We start from the raw sequence: 20,716 nt of genomic DNA, 5'->3' as shown, positions 1-20,716 counted from the left end.
GATTCAGGGGAGGTTGAGTGTCGGATAAATCCAGTAGCCAAATTATCCTCAATATAATTTTTGAGGTATTGGGTCTCTTTTTCCGTCAAGGCATATACCCGACTGCAAGGGATATCCGCCCCCGGCACCAAGTCAACTCGACAGTCATAGACCCTATGAGGTGGTAACTGAGCTGCTTGTTGTTTGTCGAACAAGGCCTTGAATTCCTGGTATTCTGCGGGAAGTACCGTGGCACAACAGAACTTCTCGATCGTGCAGGCGTTCGCCAAAAAGGTGGCAGGTGAGGGTTCGGTGAATGTGGACTGTAGTTCATGCTTCCTACAATGTTCTTTACAATAGGAAGAGGTCATGTTAACGGAACGGGATGACCAACTCACAAAAGGATCGTGCAACGTGAGCCAAGGCATGCCCAGGATGAGTCGGAATTGCGGGGCATCGATCAGGTCGAATTGTATGTGTTCTTGATGGTCTTCCCCAAACTCCATCAAGAGGGAAAGAGTGTTAAACACCACTGGCCCAGAGGAAAGAATGGTGCCGTCCACTGCTTTTACCATTTCGGGTCTTGGCTTCTTTTCGCACGGGATGCCCATCCTTAAGGCGAATTCCTGATCGATGTAATTACCGGTAGCACCGGAGTCAAGGAGCGCATCAATTTGTAACTTCTGATGAGAGGATATCCAGAGAGTCACACTGATATTCATGTGGGCCACGGCAGGATGAAGGGTGTTCGCAAGAACGGGGGAGATCATGGGAAGTGTGCATCTCAAGTCAGAGACCTCCGTCTGATTTGAGATCTTCAGTTTTCCGACGGCTCCGCGTTCTTCATAGTAGCTTGTACTCGGGGAAAGGCAGAGCGTCCGGGAACGTAATTCCGGGCTCGACATTCCTTAATAAAATGTCCACCTTTGCCGCAATAAAGGCAAAGTTTCAGACGTCTGCGTTTATCTTTTTCTTCGGAAGTAAGAGGGCCTCGGATGCCTCCGATCTGCATGGGCTCAGACTCATCAGACACCTTAGTTCTCTCCTCGCCTCCTGTGCGTGGTCGGGAAACCGGATAATAGAAGCGATTGTCTCCCCAGGGTCTTTCTCCCTTTCTTTCTAGCAGACGGTGATCTAACTGGACCGTGAGGTCAATAAATTCAGATACCGTCGTGGGTAATTGCACCACTTGGGCCAACACATCTTTTAATTCCCCTCTTAATCCCTGATAAAAGAGGGAAATTCTTTTTTCCACCGGCCAATCTGTTTCTACTAGCAGGCGATTGAAGGTGGTGATGTATGATAGCAGATCTTGCGACCCCTGTCGCAATGTCATGATTTCCCTATCGAGAGTTAACATGTGGGATTTTCTATCGAATAATTTCCGTAACTCGAGGCAGAAGTCAGCAAAGTTGTGTAACACAGGGTCGTTACGTTCCAGCAAGGGGATGGTCCAACTAGACGCATTCCCTCCCATGTATGACATCATAAATGCCGTTTTCGTCGCTTCTTCCTGGAAGACAGCGGGCTTACACAAAAAATGAAGACGGCACTGATTGAGAAAAGTTTCGAATTTACGAACATCCCCGTAAAACCTCTCCGGTGGGGCGAGAGGTATCCCCGTATTCTGAATGATCTGGACCGTTGGTAAGGCATCGGTTGTCGGGGTAGGAGTAGATAAAGGCAAAAAATAACCCCCGGTCCGGGTGGAAGCAGGAGGGGGTAATGTGGCAGGTTTGAGGAGAGGTTTGACCGCCTGGTCTCGAATTGCTAAGTCCGAGAACTCTTTACGCATCTGTGTAACTTCCTGGTATAAGGTTTGGTTCTCGGCTCGGGACGTAAGGACCTCCTGGCGGAGTTCTGCGAAGCTTTCCATTAGGGAAGCGAGAGTAGCATCGACTTCCATCGTTCGGGCTGGTGAGTATTCGTGGGCTTGACAATCTGTCGGGATTGCAAGCGGCGCAAATACAGTCGCGCGCCACTAACCTGAGGAATCTGGCCAGCAGGAACGATGAGATGAAAGTCCCCTCGACTTGTCTAAACACAACCCCCAGAGATGACGTTGGAATCACCTTCTGAGGGAGTATTGCGAGAAGCCGGGAGGAAAGGAGGTTTTGACAGAAGCGCTTGGAAGGTTGCCTTCGGGGTCGGGGAATCCGCAGCACTCGGGTGAGGAACGGACGGAGATACGACTCTCCCGTCTTCATATGCTAACAAGAAGTTCCTCAATCCGAGATCCCGGATACTTGCCAAGAAAGTTATCGTCACTTTCTTAACGGCTATAAATCCGAAGGGGCTTGGCTTCTCTTGGACAGTGTAGAGATAGTTTCTCTCTAGACTTGTTCTCAATACTTTTAAAGAATAGTAACTCTGTTGTACGACACGGATATCCTGACTCATCAAAGAGGAGTACTCTAATGACTCTGAATGTAATCTCCTCTGGGGGAAAAATAAGCGAACCCAAAATACTTTGGAAAACTGGAACTTTAGACAGAAAGAAAACAAACAGGGGAAGAAGAACGATCCCGTTCTTCTTTAATGATACTTGCGATACGTCGGAAGTTGACTCCACTCCTCTGACCTCGCTGGCTCTTCTTCGGCGTAGGCTTGGTTGTTGTCTGACCACGCTGGCTCTTCTTCGGCGTAGACTTGGGTTTGCTCTGAACTCGCAGGCTCTTCTTCGGCGTTGGCTTGTCTTGTATCTGAACACGCAGGCTCTTCGTCTGCGCTGGGTTCCTTCACGGTATACATCCGGCGGGGACAACACCATCCGCCAATACCTGAACCACCATAACAATTGTCAAGCGCCGTCCTGTTGTTGAGGAGGAGCTTATATAGGCTCAGCCTTCTTCCCGGATCTCCAGAGCCGCTTGGCCTTCTGGGACATGTAGTCCGATTGGAGAGATCGCGGTATTATGCCTTTCTTTCCTTTCCTCGCCGTGATGGCGAGGGAGATCGCGACATTTGCAGTCCAACCTCTGTAGTTTGTCCCTCTCATTTCTTGGTGACAATTCTGCTTTCCCTCCAAATTTCTCCTTTGCTCTGTGCTAAGACCTGTATGTTAAAACAGTGCACTCCCAGCCACCATTTTGTGTTCACAAGCCAGTGACACCAGACCTCCTGCCTCCCCCTCCCCACCCCCCCCCAGCAACCGGGATTTTTCTACATCAGGGGGTGCTTCTGTGAGCTGTTTAAACTGTGTTTTACTAGTGCCTGTGCACTTCGTTTTTTGGCCAGCCGGGGGAGTAAAGTTTTATTCAAACAGTATTGTTAGATTGCAAGCTAGTGAGGCCTTTACCTGCTGAAGTCCAAAGTGTGGATTGAGCCTGTCTGTCTGATAGGAGATTCTGAACAGGAGAAGCAGCTTCCAACTCCCTGGCCAGCAAACCTTGTCTGAGGTCACTGGGACCTTATATGGTCTGCTAGTGGTTGGTACGTGTCTACACTGATTGGTGGTTGTATCTGGTGTTTCTATTGGATTAGGGTTAATGTCCTCATTGGTTGGGTATTTGACGGTTCTGATTGGTTTCTGGGTCTGTGATTCAATCATTGTAGGCTTGGGACTAGGGCTAGGTTTAGGATTTCTATTGGAAGTAGGGACTAGGGCTTCCTATGTTATTGGTTGTTGGGAGTAGGGTGGGACCAGGGCTAGGGTTAGACCTTTAATTGGAAGTAGCGATTAGGGCTTCTGGTGTTATTGGTTGCTGGACTAGGTGTGGGACTTAGAGTAGGGTTAGGCTTTCTATTGGAAGTAGGGACTAGGGCTATCTGTGCCATTGGTTGCATGGACTTGTTTTGGGACTACTGGTAGGGCTAGGGTCTTTATTGGACGTAGAGATAAGGGTTTTTGAACTGATTGGGTGCTTGGACTAGGGCTAAGATTGGCTGTAAGGTCCTGGTCTCCTACTGGTTCTAGATTTTAGGGCTAGTGTTGTGATTGGATAGTGTTAGGGCTAGGGTTCCCATTGGCTGAAGGGATCACCTGATTACTAGGGCTATAAAAAAAAGGCCAGGCTTAGGGCGTCTCAGCCCGGGCGTCGAGGCTAAGGGCAGTTTCCTGTTTGAGCCTTTTCGGGACTAGGGCAAGAAATGCTGCCTTTTTTCTCATTTAGCAATAACCAGCCCACACCATCCACATCCACAAACAGAGCAACACACTGACACCAAATGTACACCACGCACAACACTATGCACAGATTAATGTACCAGCCTGCACTACAAACCCAACCAAACCACATCTACACACCCTACTATCTCAACTACCACACATATCCAACATCACCTACAAACAGTACACAACTCTATCCTATACCACTAACCAATACACTCATCACTAACACAACGCCAATCAACATCATACATAACTACATCCCATTCAGACACACTCTACCTGCTGTAATTACACCTAACAGACCACCTTTTATCACTAACAAACGTATAATCATCCTTCCATCAGTTGTTCAACAAACACCCTCCTCTCCCTTCTACCATAATAACACTAACACACACACTGCACACCACCACACTTTGTAACTCTTGCAACAAACCAGTCTAAGATAAAAACTCTCACCTCTACTTCATTCCCTCCTACACACAACATACACTCCACTCATAAACACATCACCACCCCCTCTACGTCACATCCTCCTCTCACAAACAATACTACACAACCAAATCCAATGCATGAAACATATACATCAGCACCCTTTTTCACTACTCCTCAAACGCAAAACATATCACACACACCAGCACAACAAGATCTTCAAATCGTAATACCTTATAATACTTACCATCACAAAATACAAACTTATACCCACCTTTCGAACCACACAAAGGAACAAACTCCAATGCCAAGCGATCCCTCTTCCACCACACCTAACACAGACACAGCAATACAGCACCTCTCTTCTAACCGCCTCTCATCCATTGGACAATTTAGAACATTACTACATGACCCACATGCTGCACCACCTCCCCTGACTCATACACCTTCCGCATTCAACACACACAAAAAATATAAGCAACATTCCACACGTCACAACTTTGCTTCCCCATGTCTACTTCACAACAATGTTACACCACAAAAGCAACACAGCACTCCAACTCACTCTCAAACACCATCTCCAAAACATACACATGCAGACCCATCAAAATGCTTTCTTAGTTTGAGTTTGAGTTTAAAAGCACTTTTAAAGCGCACGTATACCGGCGGTTTCTTGGCGCTGTAGCTAGCGGGAACTGAGGTTTAGGAGCAGGGAGGGTAGAGGGGACGCTTATTCAAAGGACTTTGTGAATAAGTAGGTCTTAAGATTTTTACGGAATTGGGGATAGAGAGTGATAGTTCGAAGTTGGAGGGGAAGGGAATTCCAGAGGGTAGGTGCAAGAATAGCAAATTTGGGGCCGCCCCACTTCTTTCTCCGGAAGCGTGGGATGGTGAGGAGGGACTGGGAAGACGAACGTAGGTCCCTGGAGGGGACATAAGAGACAATCTCGGAGGAGATGAAGGTGGGTGCCAGACCCGATCGGGCCAGGAAAGTGATGGATGCAAGCTTGAATTGAATTCTAGCTCGCACGGGGAGCCAATGAAGAGATTTCAGAAGTGGGGTAGAGCGGTGGAATTTAGGGAGGTTGAAAGCCAGGCGGGCCGCCTGGTTTTGGATCTGTTGTAGGCGACGCAGACTGTATGCAGGAATACCGGCATACAGAGCGTTCCCATAGTCCAGGCGGGACACCACCATGGCCAGAATGATAAGTTTGAGGGCAGAGAAAGTGAAGAAACGGGACACCTTGCGTATGGTACGCAGTGAAAGGAAGGAAGAAGATACCACAGAGCTAACCTGGGAGTGAAGGGTGAGTTGGGAGTTGAGTTTTATGCCTAATGTTTTGACTGAGGAGGAAGGAACAGGAGGAGGGCCAAGAGAGGGGGGCCAGAAGAGAGGGGACCAGGGGCTGGATGAACCACCCGTCAGCACCAACTCGGTTTTATCCGGGTTGAGTTTGAGGTGGTTGTGGCTCATCCAGTCCCTGATGTGGAACATGACAGTTTGAAAGTTAAGGACAGCAGAAGGAGAGGAAAGATCAAAGATCAGCTGGAGGTCATCCGCATAATTAAATACGGCGACCTCCATCTGTTGAAGAGAGAAAATAAGAGGGGCAATATATAGATTGAACAAAAGGGGGGAAAGAGAGGAACCTTGGGGGACCCCGCACTGAACTTTCCGGAAATCCGCTGTGAAGTCACCCAGGCGGACAGCCTGGGTGCGGTCGCTCAGGAAGGAGGATAACCAGACCAGGGCAGACCCCCCGATCCCCGCCGCCCTGATACGGGAAAGTAAGATGTTGTGATCCACCGTATCAAAGGCGGCTGAGAGATCGAGGAGCACAAGGGCCTGGTGCTGATTGGTGTCCATACCCTCCCTGAGGGTGTCGAGAACCGACATGACAACGGACTCCGTAGAGTGTGCGGGGCGGAAACCAGCTTGACGGGGGGCAAGGGCTCCGTGTTTCTCCACGAAGGAGCTCAGAGCGCAGGTGACGTGGCGCTTCTTAGCATGCTGGATGAGGAACATGATACAGAACAGCTACACAATTGCTATCCTAATACAGCTAATACCAGCACTGCTACAAATCCACACAATACTGATCACTCTTCTACCAAACAAAGTCCCACTATCACCAAAGGCCACTCACTAAACTGTCTACTAATAAATGCCCAATCCCTCTCTAAAAACAAGCATCACGTCTACGACCTTCTCACCGATGCAAAACCAGACATACTATTCATAACCAAATCATGGTTGGGAGAAGATATGGCTCCAGACCTGCATGAAGCCATTCCTCTAGGCTATCAAATAATCACCCAAAATTGTATAGCCAAAAAAAGAGGTGGTCTAGCTGTTGTATTCAGGCAAACAATACATATCACTAAAATTGACAACATCTCCATAAAGAATTGTGAGGCTCTTCTAACAAGATGCAATCCTACACCGTCTTCCTCCTGTAACTTCCTGCTCCTTTACAGACCTCCACCTACCAAGGCAACATTCCCAGATGCACTTCTAGACACAGTTTCAAACCTGATAACATAAACTCCAACCTATGCGTTCTGGGTGACCTTAACATTTGGTTTGATAAACCCAATATGACCCATCCAAAAACTATAATCACCGGCCTAGACACATTGAACCTGCATCAGATTGTCAACAATCTGACACACATAGCTGGACATATCCTAGATGTCATTTTTGCTTATACTGAACTAGTTACCTTTCAAACTATAACTCCAGTCACATGGTCAGGCCACCACTTGCTTGCCTTCCAGCATAAAACAACACTAAGCGACTCACCTAAAACTACCTTACATCCATCCACCTATCTGCAGTGGAACAAACTCAATGTGGAACACTTGGAAACACAACTATCATCCAGTACAAATCTGGAAAGAATAAATTCTGTTCAAAATGTATGTGAGTGGCTACAGGAGCTTTTGACATCCTGATACCACTCAAAACCACACAACTGAACAAAAGAAAAAAAGCGCCTTGGAGAAACATAAAAATAAAAAACATAAAACAACAAATTAGAAAGCTGCAACGTACCTGGCTCAAAACAAACGCCAAACAAGACAAACTTCACGTACAGGAAATTAACAGATTATACAAGTCGGCTATCAAAAAAGCTAAGAAAAGGTACTATTCAGACAGAATTCAAAACGCTAAATGTGCAAATAAAGAATTCTATAAAATACTCAATGAATTTCGCAAAACCAAATTGCCTAGAAGGAACTCATCCTGTTACTCAAGATTTCACAGACAAACTGGCAAATCATTAATCGGACAAAGCAGATACATTGGAATCGTACTTAAAACAGAAACAAAGCACCAGCACTAACCCTTGTACAAAACAACAATTCAAGAATGCTCTAATCAAGCCTCTCCGTTCCTTCCAACACATCTCACACGATGAATTGATGGACCTGGTCAAAGCAAGCAGGCCTGTCTGCAGCCCTTCTGACCCCTGTCCGCCACAAACTTTCAAGACAATTGTTTTAACAACCTCTGCTGCCACTCCAGTAAGAATCATCAACAATTCCTTAACTACTGGAATATTTCCAGAAGAACTCAAAAAGTCATACATACGCCCTTTGCTGAAGAAAACCAACTTGGACCCGCTGAACCCTGACAATTACCGACCCATTACAAATGGACCGTTCCTGGGCAAACTGATAGAAAGAACAGCGTTCGCCCAAATGTCACAAATCATTGTAGAGAATGACATACTTTCAGACTTCCAAACAGGATTCCGTCCAGGAAGAGGCACTGAATCTGCCCTCCTTGCCATCTGGGATGACCTGAAGAATACAGTTGACTGCATCGGGGTTGCTGCGCTACTCCTCTTGGACCTCTCAGCTGGCTTTGACACGGTTTACCATGACACTCTGAAACAAAGACTCTATGAAGCCGGCATAGAGGGAACTGGTTTAGACTGGATAGCGTCCTACCTTCGAAACAGAACTAATGGCATCCATACCACACCTTTCTCGTCCAAACCATACTCCACAAAAGCAGGGGTCCCTCAAGGCTCTATCATCTCGCCCATGCTTTTCAACATCTACTTGAAGTCATTACCAGTACTGATCAATAAATTTCACCTCACATGCTATAACTATGCAGATGACATGCAAATACTCCTTCAACTGGGATGCCCCAAAGACATTGGAAAATTACCAATTTTCAGCTGTCTCAGAGCCGTGGATCAGTGGATGACCTGGAGACATCTCAAATTGAATGCTTCAAAAACTGAAATACTCAGGTGTTGCGATTGGAAACATTACAACCCGCTTGCTGCATGGGCTGATAAACTGGGATCACTGCCTAAAGTATCGAAGAAAGTAAGAAACTTCGGAATGACCATGGACTCCAAGCTGTCGATGAATGCCCAAGTGGATAAACTAGTAAGATCAAGCTTTGCTACTATAAAAACGCTGCGACGAATTTTCCCTCATGTGGAATTTCCACATAAGGTCCAAGCTACCATCACCCTAGTTCTGTCCAAACTCGATTGCGCCAATAGCCTCCACCACGGATCACCTTTAACGACCATGAAAAGACTACAACTGATTCAGAAATCGGCTGCCAGACTACTCTTGCATATCAAACCGCGAGACCACATCTCCCTTGCCTTGAAAGCCCTGCATTTGTTATGGGTTGCCAGAAGATCCACCTCTAAGCTGCTTTGTATCACCCACAAAGGAATACATGGAATGGGACCTCTCTTCATCAGGAATAAAATCACCAAACACATTCAACAAAGGAAACTCCGCTCTAAAGGAGCATCTCGCCTCAAAATCCCACCATACAAGGAAAAAAACATGGGTGGCACATCCTTCTCTGTTCAAGCAGCCAAACTCTGGAACTCTTTACCTCCCCAACATAAGGTCCACCGACAACCACCTTATCTTCAGAAAACTACTAAAAATGTGGCTCTTCCCCACATAAGGACCATACGCAAACAGAAATTTACAGCATATCCCTCTGTATACAAGCATTTTTTGTCCACTATAGATATGTACCTATCTTTGTGTACCACTTTGTATAAACATGTAAAATAATTATGCTCTTGAGAGGAAAAATAATAATAATAAATAAATAAAAATCATCTTTGGTCTACATGTACAGACTTCCATTGTGCAACTATGTGCCTTCCATGTACTTGGATCTGTGTGTCTGTTACTTTTCTCCTGAAAAAGCATATCCAATGCACTACCCTATTTCTCATCCTGTGCCTCTATCAATATATTTAATCTACATATACTTACCTCCTTTATGTATCTATATACTTTCAATGTAATTATGGATCTATATATTTATCATTTTCTTCTAATTTAGCATTTCCAATGCACTACCCTATTTCTCAGCCTATACTTCGTTCAATATAGCTTCTAGCCCAACCTCTGACTCATCTCAAACTTCTTCTACTACTCCTTCCAATGCACTACCCTATCTCTCATCCTATACATCTATCAATATATCCTCAACATCCACTCTCTCTTTTATCCCAAACCCCATACCACTACTATGATTGCCAAAATTACCCTTTCTAGACTCTCTCCTACTCTACCCCTCCTTGCATCATCTGACACCTCTTTTACTATACCAATCCCCTAAAACAAACCTTTCTAAACTCTTTCCTCTGAGACCTCCCCTCCAAAACTCCTTTTTACTCCTCCAAAAGCCTCATCCTATCGCTAAAGCCTTAAAAAAAATAGAAATCTTTCACTCTTTTATCCAAATTCAAATCCAAATAACTGATTAACCTATCCACCACTTAAAATGCACTTGCATGTTTCACTATACTAATTCAACACTAATACTCTATGGGTCCCGGAGTAGCGTGCTACTCGCCGAAAAAGAGCTTCGACGTCTCGTCAGGGGTAGTAAGCACTATATAAATGCAATTACAATACAATACTGTGTTCAAGTAGGCATGTTTTTTGCAGCGTGCGTCCTTTCAACAAACTATTAGACTCGAGGAGATAGCTTAGGAAGGATACATAAAATGGCTCTTCTGCGCGTCAATGAAAAGCCAAGCCCTCAAATGCTTAAACAGTATCCCCTCTTTTATCTGTCCCTCACAAAGCTCCTGTCCTGCGTACAGTGAAATAAAAAAAAAGTGAGCATTCCCTTTTCGGAGGTAAAATGTGAAAGACGATGCCAGAGACTGACCCACTATTCACTTTAATCGTATCATCAAAAAGAATTTGTTTTAGTTGCCTCGTGGTTTTGTAATTTGGTCCTCGATTGCAGCAGTAATTCCAGCAGCTCGGCCCCTACGGCAATGTTTAGGGCATTTTAAAAACCCAGAGTCAAGCCTCGGTGCAGCCAGTCTGTTGGCTTTGTTTGACCAGTGGCCATTGATCAGCAATTTCTGATGGCACAGCTGCTGCTTCTCCCCTCTTTCCACAAGCACAGTGTGAAAATAAAGCGGGCCCGAACTACAACGTTTAAGGACGTTGTAGTTCACAAGTCTTTCTAAACCCCTCCCTCTGACTCTTCCCCTCCACATCCCTTTTGCTCATTCCAAGCCTCCCCCTACTGCTATGACCTCCCAAAATAAAGGTCTGAATCCTTCCCTCTTCTATCCCTCCACTAGCCTTTTCGATCCAAATAATAGACTAACATGTCCACTCATATTTCACTCCACTCAACTAATCCTTTCTAGGTTCCAGAGTAGCGTGCTACTCGTCAAAAAAAGCGTTTCAACACCACATCAGGGTTAACAAGCGCTATATAAATACAAACCCTTTTCCCTCTTTTATCCCCCCTGCTATCCTTCTCAACTCAATAACTGACTAACATATCCACCACTCAAATTATTTTCATATTTCAATATGCTAATTCAACACTAATCCTTTATCGGTTCTGGAGTAGCGTGCTACTCACTGAAAAAACGATTTGACGCCTCGTCAGGGGTAGTATGCACTACATAAATGCAATTACATTACAATACAATACTTGCATGTGTAAATAAAAAGGGATCTTGTTACCAAACTCGCTGATCCTTATTTTATCAACCATGTCAGACCAGTAGAAAATGTGAAATGCTCTTTAAACTGAGATGTTCGCAGCCAGTGTTAAACCACCTGGGCCTACATGTCACATGGATGTACATGGCTGCATTTTTATCAGAAAGCCAGTAAATGTGTTGCATGGCTAGTTATGTGCGTGTTCTTCACACTCATGGCTGCAATTTATGCACACTGTGATCGAATGTCAAAAGCAGAAAAACATACATTTTTTATTTATTGTGTGCTCCCAGGTGATCGTCTGTACAAGTTACGTGGTACACGCACAGAAAACATATTCTATTTGTAATAAGCGCCAGCACCTAACCAGGACTTTGCGTCATTGGCCATATTTTGATTCAAAAAGACCATCTGCCATTATATTGTGATTTGAAAGCCTGTTCATTTTCTTTTTAATATGTATTTTATCCACAAATGCAAATGCAAGAATGCATTTGGCATTTAGTATAGTAAGTATATGAGGCACATAATATCAATTATTAACTGAATTAACACACCTGGGGTCATGGTGTGTATTTTTATTACTAACAGTGCAGATAGATCAGCCCAGTAGATACTTCATTCTTTCTGATATCCCATCTGCAGCGTGTTTACTCCTTTTCAAACACATAAAATGGAATGTTGAAAGGGTGAGCCACCAACAGCAATATCACTAGTGTCTGTGTGTCCGCATTTCTCAAACAGTAGCAGGGAGAGCAAGAGAGAGGGAATGTGCTGCTCACTGAAGTTATACACAGTATGTCTCTTCGAAAGTAGCTCTGGTTTACAGGTTTGACAGAAACACCCACTGGTAGCGAGAATGAAAATAGTGCCAGATGAATTCCTGGCTTTTTGCAGGTGCGCATTCACCAATCGTGAGAACCAGAAAGCCGAGGGCGTTCCCATAAGTAAGTGAGCTTGGGGCATCATAAGTAACAATAAAGTGGATAAATCTGGAGGTTAATGCACTTGCGAGAAAGATCTGTGTACATTTTAATGGACAGATATATCCAACATTCTTACTATGCATGCAGATTTCGTGCATACAACCTTGGCAAAGTCAAAAAGCTAACCCCGCCCCTTGTTCCACCTTAGCACCTCCCTAAACTCCGCCCACTGCTTCTTTTGGTGAGCACCTGCACTTATTTTTTTTCCATTTCAAGCACTGTCTGCGGGACACTCCTTTTCCAGCCATGGGCTTTCCTTTTACCAGTAATTACTTTAAGTGTGATACAGACTGATTCATGAAAGACCCGTTTTGCGAGTCTTCAATAGCGATTCATAAGGAATCGCTATTACAGGCTCGCAAAACGGGATTCATGTAGGAATCGCAAAAAAAAATGCGATTCCTACATATTCCTTATTTGCGATTAGCAAATTGCTAATCGCAAATAAGGAATAACTCCCCATTCATTCCTATGGGCCAAAAGGCCCATAGGAATGAATGGGGAGTATTCCTTATTTGCGATTAGCAATTAGCTAATCGCAAATAAGATAGCGATTTAAAGGGTGCTAGGGGTGTCCAAAGGACACCCTGTAGCACCCCTTAAATGCAAATTGAAACAGGTGTTGCGCACACACATGTCCAAAGGACATGTGTGTGTGCAACATGCAACTTAGAAAAATGCTTTTAAAAGCATTTTTCTAAGTTTTCGCTATTTACCACGAGGTTTGACCTCGCGGTAAATAGTGGGCCGAAATTGCGAATTCGCAATTTTTAAATGGATGATGAATTGCATTTAAGGAATCTCAAATAGAGATTCCTTAAATGTAATTCCTCGCAAAATAGCGAAATCGCTATTACCGATTTTTGCATTTAGGATGATGAATCCCAAATGCAAAAATAGCGCTCGCAAAGGGCCAGATTTTCAGAATCTGGCCCTTTGCGAGCCGATTTCAGCTTGATGAATCAGGCTGTTAGTGCCATTCGCTCAATGGAATCAAACCAATCTTCTATCTAAAACGCATCGATTTGCCATAGTAAATCCTAGGTTTGTAAAACTCGTGTTCCGGTGACATGGATTCACCTGGTCAGCCTAAGCATGCCGACAAATTACGCGTCCATTTAATTCAGGCCTACTGGCTATGGCAATAGAAGGGATCCTTATGTGGCAAACACCACTGGCGTGGAATGCCCCTACTCTAGCAGCTGCACAGACTCGGTACATTTCCACTACCCTGGTAACCCGCCCCAGCCCACGTGCGCTTCCTCCCTCGTGGCCTACTGTGTGTGTTTTTCCAAAGTTGCTTTTATTTTTTCAGTCCTGAGGACGAGGTGAGGTAGAAGGGGAGGAGGGTCAGAGGTGATGCATGCCTGCTCGTGACGTGTGGGATGGGGAAAGGCTCCAGCACAGCCTCTTCCGGAGATAACGTTAATGGGCAGGTGTGTCTTTCCTGCGGCGCTGTACAGCTTTGCGTTTGCAGACTTTGAATAAACAGTAGTAAATGATGGCGAGTGAGTGACCCGCGGACACCGACACCCAGCAGCAGATCAAAGGCTCCGGCTGCAGGCCTCACCTCTCATGACTGGAGCCCAGACCGGCGCGCGAGTCCCAGTGCTGACGGCGAGAGTCGAGTGACATCTGTGCCCACCCTGAGTTACGTGGAATGCTGCAGGTCTGGTCAGGAGGGTAGAGACGCCCTGGCAGATACGCCTGTGAGGCGCAGTGCTGGAGTACCAGGCTCCGCGACATATCAGCAAGAACTGGCAGAACGAATGATGGGTCCCAAGACTGGCACATCCGGTCAGCAGAGCTCCCTGTGCCCCCAGTACTGAAATAGCTGGGGCGCTCCCGGCCAGGCTTGCAAAGAACTGGCGGAACTATTTCGCGGGCCCAATTGGAGAAGCATAGGGTTCTGGAAGTCGAGGCCGAAATGCCCAGCGCCAAGAAACCCTCCTGGGTATAAGAGTGCTTACAAAAGCCAAATGAATATATAAAGTCTTGAATGTCCACGAGCTGGCGGCCAGGGACGAGGTACCCTGACAGAGTATCAGTGGGTTCCAGGGCTGCAGCGGCCGGGGGTGCGCAGGTGAGGGCAGGTGTTATACATAGAGCTGTGGCGGGGTTCAGCGCGGCAGGCGTTGGACAGCTCGAGGTGCTGCAGGCCATGAATGGGGCTCATTAATGCTAAACAGGCTCTGCAGACGCGCCTGCAACCAGCACCACACACATTAAAGTGGTTGCCACATAGCCGGAAGACCCGGCTCTGCCAGTGCTCGGACCTGCCTTAATACATTGTATCCCCACAGGCACAGGGCAAAGAGCGTGCGATCTGCCAGGCACAGAAATAGCCGTGCACCCGGTTACTTCGCATAGTCACTTCAAAAAACCGTGGCTAAGGTCATCTCTCTCTATATAAGGCTCACCAAAGGGTGCGGTGGTCGAAGCGCCGATTCTATCTCTACTCTGGTCGCTGTAGGGGCGGCTCACCTCGGAGGACAAGACCATCTCCATGCCCATTCAGTCACTGGCGCCTCTCTGAAGGCGCGGTGCTCGTGGTGTAAGAGGAAGGGGGCACGTGCCCATTCCAAGACACAACCCGCTGAGGAATTTGCAGAACGGTTCCTATACAATTTGAGGGGAAAACATTTAAAAACTGAATACATCAAAATTATCTTAATTATAACAGTAAGAATCCTTACAACTAATTGCAATCCGTTTCAACCAATCTACAGACAGTAGCTTAACCGAGACGTAGATCCCCGGACCTCCTACTTGGCCAGTTTCTCCGCACAACATGATCCTCCAGTCTTTATTACTTTGCCCCCTGTGCTCAGCGGGTTTCACACCCTCCTCCGTCTGCCTAGACACGTGATGTGCGGGAACCTACACCGCAGCCATGACTAACCTAGCCTCGCAGGGACTGGGGCAGGCCAGAGCCGCTGCACCGGCCTGAGCAGGGATTCAGTGGGCTGCATGGGGACAGGCCGTGTGCTACTGAAGAGTACTTCTGCCAGGTAAGGAAGGGTGAGAGCAGAGACCCCATGTCACAGAAAAGACACACTTTTATTAACTGTCCACTCATTCTGCCCCATCCTCCCCGAAAAGGACCCTGCCTTGCCTCTCTGCGCCCTGCCACAGAAAAGAAACACTGCAAGTAAACATAACATGGAATATTTCTCCCCCCACCTCTCAACAGCATAGACCTCTGCCCCAGTGAGAGAACACGTCAGCAAGAATCACATGGATCCAGCCACACTCAGGCAAGAACCTCCAGAAGAAGTGTGTTATGGATTCTGATGCCCTGAGAGCAGAAACTCGTCAGCGCCCTGCCCCAGGAAAAAAACAATATTCCCACGAAAGGAAGAAGTGTTCCACGGATTCCACACCTAGGGCTGGTTTATGCTCTCATCTGTCTGCCCCAGATAGATGTTCCACAGGAAACCGCCAGCAGGCCAAAAACACCAGACTCTTTTTGCACGCTCCCATTCAGGGGTAGACCTGAGCCCCCATCTTGCTGTGAGGAATATGTTCCCAGTCCTGGTAGTGTGGCAAAGAGCAGTCAGGCTTTACTAGAGGAACATGTGTTTTCGCATTTCAGAGTACCAACATAGACAATAAGTAATTGACACAACTCTAAGGATATCCGACACCAATTTATAAAATAAAGCAGATTTTTATATACATTTAGACTTCAAAATGAACACAATTGGATACATATAACCGGAGTTATAGATTTTAGAAGAAATCATAAATCTGTGCAATTCAAAACTGTAAACTTTTCCATTGTGGTCAACGGGAAAAGTACTAGTGAAAATCTGTCACTTGCAGGTCGAGTTATGTGGAACCCACGGAGGTTAAGGTGTTGCGGGTCTCAGGACCAAGCCACAACAGTCAGCTAAATTTTACCTGGCCAAAGAGGCACGGGAGCAGAGTTGTCCTGGCTGTCCTTGGTGCTGAAGCGGGAGCCGCAGGAGAGCTAGGTTTACCGCTTAAACGGTAGGGGAGAAAACAGGTGCAAAAGGTCGAAATTGGGGCCAAGCCTGTGGTCGGTTAAAGGTGTTGTGTGGTTCCCTCTTGTTGCAGCATCAAGTAAAGGGGTTGGTAACCGATCTGATCACCAACAAGCATTGGTAGCTGTAAGGTCAGAGAGATGATACTTCACTGTCCGGAGGTCCGGGAGAAAACAGTAGCCACCGGAAACTTGTAGGAGGTCAGGACTATGTTTGCCACAATGCACTGGACCATCTACTTTTGGGCGATCCATTGGAGGGCCCGATGGCCAGCGATTCTTTGGTTACGTGACTTTGTTGTTGCCTGCGGTTGTAGGGGAATAGTGCCACTACTCCAGGGAAGTCTGGAGTTGCCTTTGGGTCTCAAAGGGGCCTCTCTGTGTGGCGGTGCTGGCCTTTGGTTTCAGATAGAGTCTCAGTCATGCAGTTCCAGTAGCATTATCACTGGTGCAGAGTTTCTCGCCTTTGGTTTGTGCAACTCCTGCTGTCGCAGATTCGGGTATCTTCTTTGTCCTGCTTTGCAGTCTTCACAGATCTGAGGTTTTGGTGTCAGGGGTGTCCCATAAATTCTAGATTTAGGGTCATTTGGGGTGTGGGTACAAGTGGCCATTGTGCTGCTTGCCCCAGCGGCTAATTTGCCCCTGAGGTGATCACATTCGGGTGTGTATCACCTTTGCTACCAAGAATCCTCTAATCTGTCACTTCCAAAAATGCCAGAAAACTTCCTTTGCTGTACAGACCAGGTAGCCCACCCTAGGAATATGGCTAGCCTTATGGGGGTGTACGCCCTCTGACTAACTAATTTTCCGGACTGCCTGGGCGCAAATGTGCCTGGGGGAAGGGGGAGGATGACTTCCTCCTTTGGGAGTCAGCCTGTGTGCATATCAGAGGCAGTGCATGCTTTGAAGGTCACTGCCTTGATGTGCCACTTCACTAGCCATCCTGTCAGGGTGGTAGGTGTCACCTCCTTCCTGGCCAGGCCTTTGTTTCTGACTCCTGGGAGTGTTCACACTGCCTGGCAGGAGGTCATATTCCTGTCTTGGCGGTAGCACCTGCAGCCAGAACACAGGAAAGGCTGGGGCAGCCTCTAGGGTAGCCACTTGGGTGCATGTCACATCAAACCAAATATTGAATCATGACAGGGGTGAGGAGGCATGTGGTTTGATACCAAACATGGCCATACTGGGCAGTACCATAGTGAAGCCTGGCAACCTTGAGGGTGTCCGGGTGCCAGCCCATGTTATCCTATGGTCCGCTGATCACTTAAAACAGTCCTTAATGGAAAGGGCTACTATAGGAACATATAAATGTTCATTTATATGCCCACATCTTAAATATACTCCACCCTGCGTCCTCTGCTTGGGAGGCCTACCTCAGAGGCAACTGACATTTTAAAGATAGTGCTTTGACCTTGCCACTAATTGGGAGGGCAAAGTTGAGTTGGTGCACTTTGCACTGTTCCTGCAGTCTGCAGTGACAGGCCTGCTTTCAATCTGTTTACTTGGGTCACTCAAGGTGGCACAAATAGTGCTTCAAGCCCTGGTGACCCCTTTAACACCAATGCCCTGGCTATACCTGGTACCACTTTACTAGGGACTTATACGGGGGTTAAAGTCCTTGCCAATTGGGAGTGCCAGTTTGCTACATCCTGGTTAGGGGGAAAGCACTGGCCCTGGGGCCTGGGCAGCAGGTTTCAGTGCACTTTCAGAGTCATAACCATCAGCATTGGGGCAACAAGTGTATGGGTAACCATGCACAAAGGACCCAAAGGCTACAACTGCTGAAGGCCAACCATCATGGATGAAAGTTTGAAGTCCACAACTGCTGCAAGTTCCTGTCTGTATCCAGCAAACACTCTGTCGAGGAATAGGACTGCCATGCAGATCTGCCTTTCATAGTGAGTATACAGTCTTGGCAAGGCTGCCGCCGCGCCGCCACAGGAGAATAGATGTCACTGTGAGGTTGGGGGAACAAACTGCATCTGCCACTTTGCTACAGCTGCCGTGATAACCAGCAGATAAACACAACATGGCTTAGGATGCATCACAGACCAAAGGCAGCACACACAAATGCCTATCTGCATATGCATGAGACTTTTGCCTGAAGGGTGAAAGACTGTAGATTGAGTTACACATTTGATAAGTGAGAGTAATCGATGCTGCCTGCACATGTGCCTGACTAAAGCCCAAGTCACTATGGCAGCAGTTCTTTACCTGGGGTCCAGGGCCCCCCGGTGGTGTGCGACATCTACACAGGGTCTGTAACTGTTTAGAAAATTAAGTAATATTAGCAAATTAATAAAGCACATATATAAAAAAAACATAAAAATGGAAATTTTCAAAATGCTCTGAATTTGAAATTGGAATCTAAATTTATCTTAATCTTGATTTATAGTAGCAGCAGAAGTACAGCAACCTTAATCTAGCATGGACTGGTTGCATCATTTGAAGCAGCACTTCTATGCATTGACAATAAAAGCATGCATTTGGAGCAAAAAAGATAAAGTGATATGCTAGAGTCTAGCATATTCCTTTGTTTTTTAGAAATAAAACAACATTTTGAAAATGTCAAGACCTGTTAAACTTTTGTTTTTGTTCATATTTTTGTTTGTGAATTGATTAAAATATTAATTATTTGTTTGATTTATACTGGTTTTGTTTATTTTTATGTGTTTTTAAGGTTTGTGAAACTTGTTTAGGCAGGGTTTCGTGGGCTCCATTAATGATTCAGCTTGGGTTCCCAAAAGTCAGAAGGTTAGGAGCTGCTGCTTTATGGTGTTGGGAACTGTAGTCATTAAATCCAGTGAAGAACATCAGAAGAGGATTTTTAGATGATATCCCTGTATTACATTACCATTGAATTGTGTAGGATTTTGTTCTGCTGTGAGATAAAAGTACTTTCTTTTGCATAAAAGATAAGTACAAGGCTAGACAATATATTATTGTGCCTATTGGTTGACTTGAGTGCTGAGCTGGTGCCTTCACACTACCTCCCTAAGAAGTATGCGACTGCTCGCCTTTGCTACCTAACAATCAAAAGCAGAAAGGGTTGTACGTGGCCCAGTTTGCACAGCCACAGGACAGATAGCAGGACCCCACTGTCAAACAGCCTCAACCAGCATAGTTTACGCCCTGTAGACCACCCCCCTTTAGCTCCCAAGCAGGGTCTGACAGTGACTTCCACTCCCTATTCCAATTTGGGGTCATCAACAAGTTTCTCAGCACAGCTCTGGGCTCCAGCGAATTTGTTTTAACTGGCCCCAATAGTGATCTACCTTCATCAACCCACTTGCTTCTTGAACTATACTCAACATCCACATCAGGAACAGGTACTACTCTCGAAAAAGATGAGCCCTTCCTTCTGTGTCTGTGCAGCAAGCATGTCATTCTTTCACTGATGGTAATCCGATTAGTTTGCTGGACTTTTCCCACCAATTTTCACCAGCTGTTGGTAAACCGGTTACATTCCTCCAAGTTCTCCCATGTTGTTCAGCCCAGCCATCTCTTAGGCCATTCGTATCTCTATTTTACTATTTTTTGTGTAGTGCTTCGGTTGTTTTGTGGCCATTTCAGAGCTCTTCCAGGCAAAGAGACAGGGCAGCTTTAGGCAGGCAGTGGCAGCTCATAAAACCAGAATTTGGCGCCAAATTGTTGTATCATTAGAAGATCCATACATTAAATAGAGGGTCCTTGCCGTCTGTGAGAAGTCAGGAAAACGCCCCGCCTGAGGTGCAGGGGGCAGTTGTCCAGGGTGCAGCACACTGCATTGTTAGATCTCCAACTGACCTGCTTGCATCTATGCGCCTGGATGTGACGTCAGTTGATGGAGTCCTAAATTAGGTATGCACCCAGTGCTTTAAATTGGCCGGTACTGTCCGGTACACAGTACAGGCACTTTTTTTTTATTTTGAGAGGTCGAGTACCAGCACTTTTCAAGAGAAATTCAATATTTCTAATTGGAGAGTACTGGCACTTCTGAGAAACAAGCAGGTACTCTGGCACAGAGTACCTGCACTTCTATTTTCCATTTCAAGCTCTGTATGCACCCTAAGCACAGCTGTGGTTGGTAGCTGAAAGACAGGTGTAGGGGCGATGCAACCTACTATTGCTCGCTTTCTTGACCCCAGAAGAATGAAAGGCAGTCCGCCCTTGCTGCCTCCGCGCAGGGCTCTGAAGCAGAGGCCGAACCGCGGAACTTCCTTGCGCGTGCGCGCTTTAACA

At 46.2% G+C, this 20,716-nt stretch overlaps 1 protein-coding gene across 1 annotated transcript in view; it reads left to right on the top strand.

The window, feature by feature from the left end:
• NFATC4 (nuclear factor of activated T cells 4) overlaps positions 1-20,716 on the top strand; it is a 339,399-nt gene that overhangs the window by 23,203 nt on the left and 295,480 nt on the right. The gene's annotated exons all lie outside the window — the stretch shown is intronic.

The sequence above is a fragment of the Lissotriton vulgaris genome, chromosome 5, assembly GCF_964263255.1.
Source record: "Lissotriton vulgaris chromosome 5, aLisVul1.2, whole genome shotgun sequence".
In the NCBI taxonomy this organism is placed as follows: domain Eukaryota; kingdom Metazoa; phylum Chordata; class Amphibia; order Caudata; family Salamandridae; genus Lissotriton; species Lissotriton vulgaris.
This window is presented reverse-complemented; position numbering and strand designations above follow the sequence as displayed.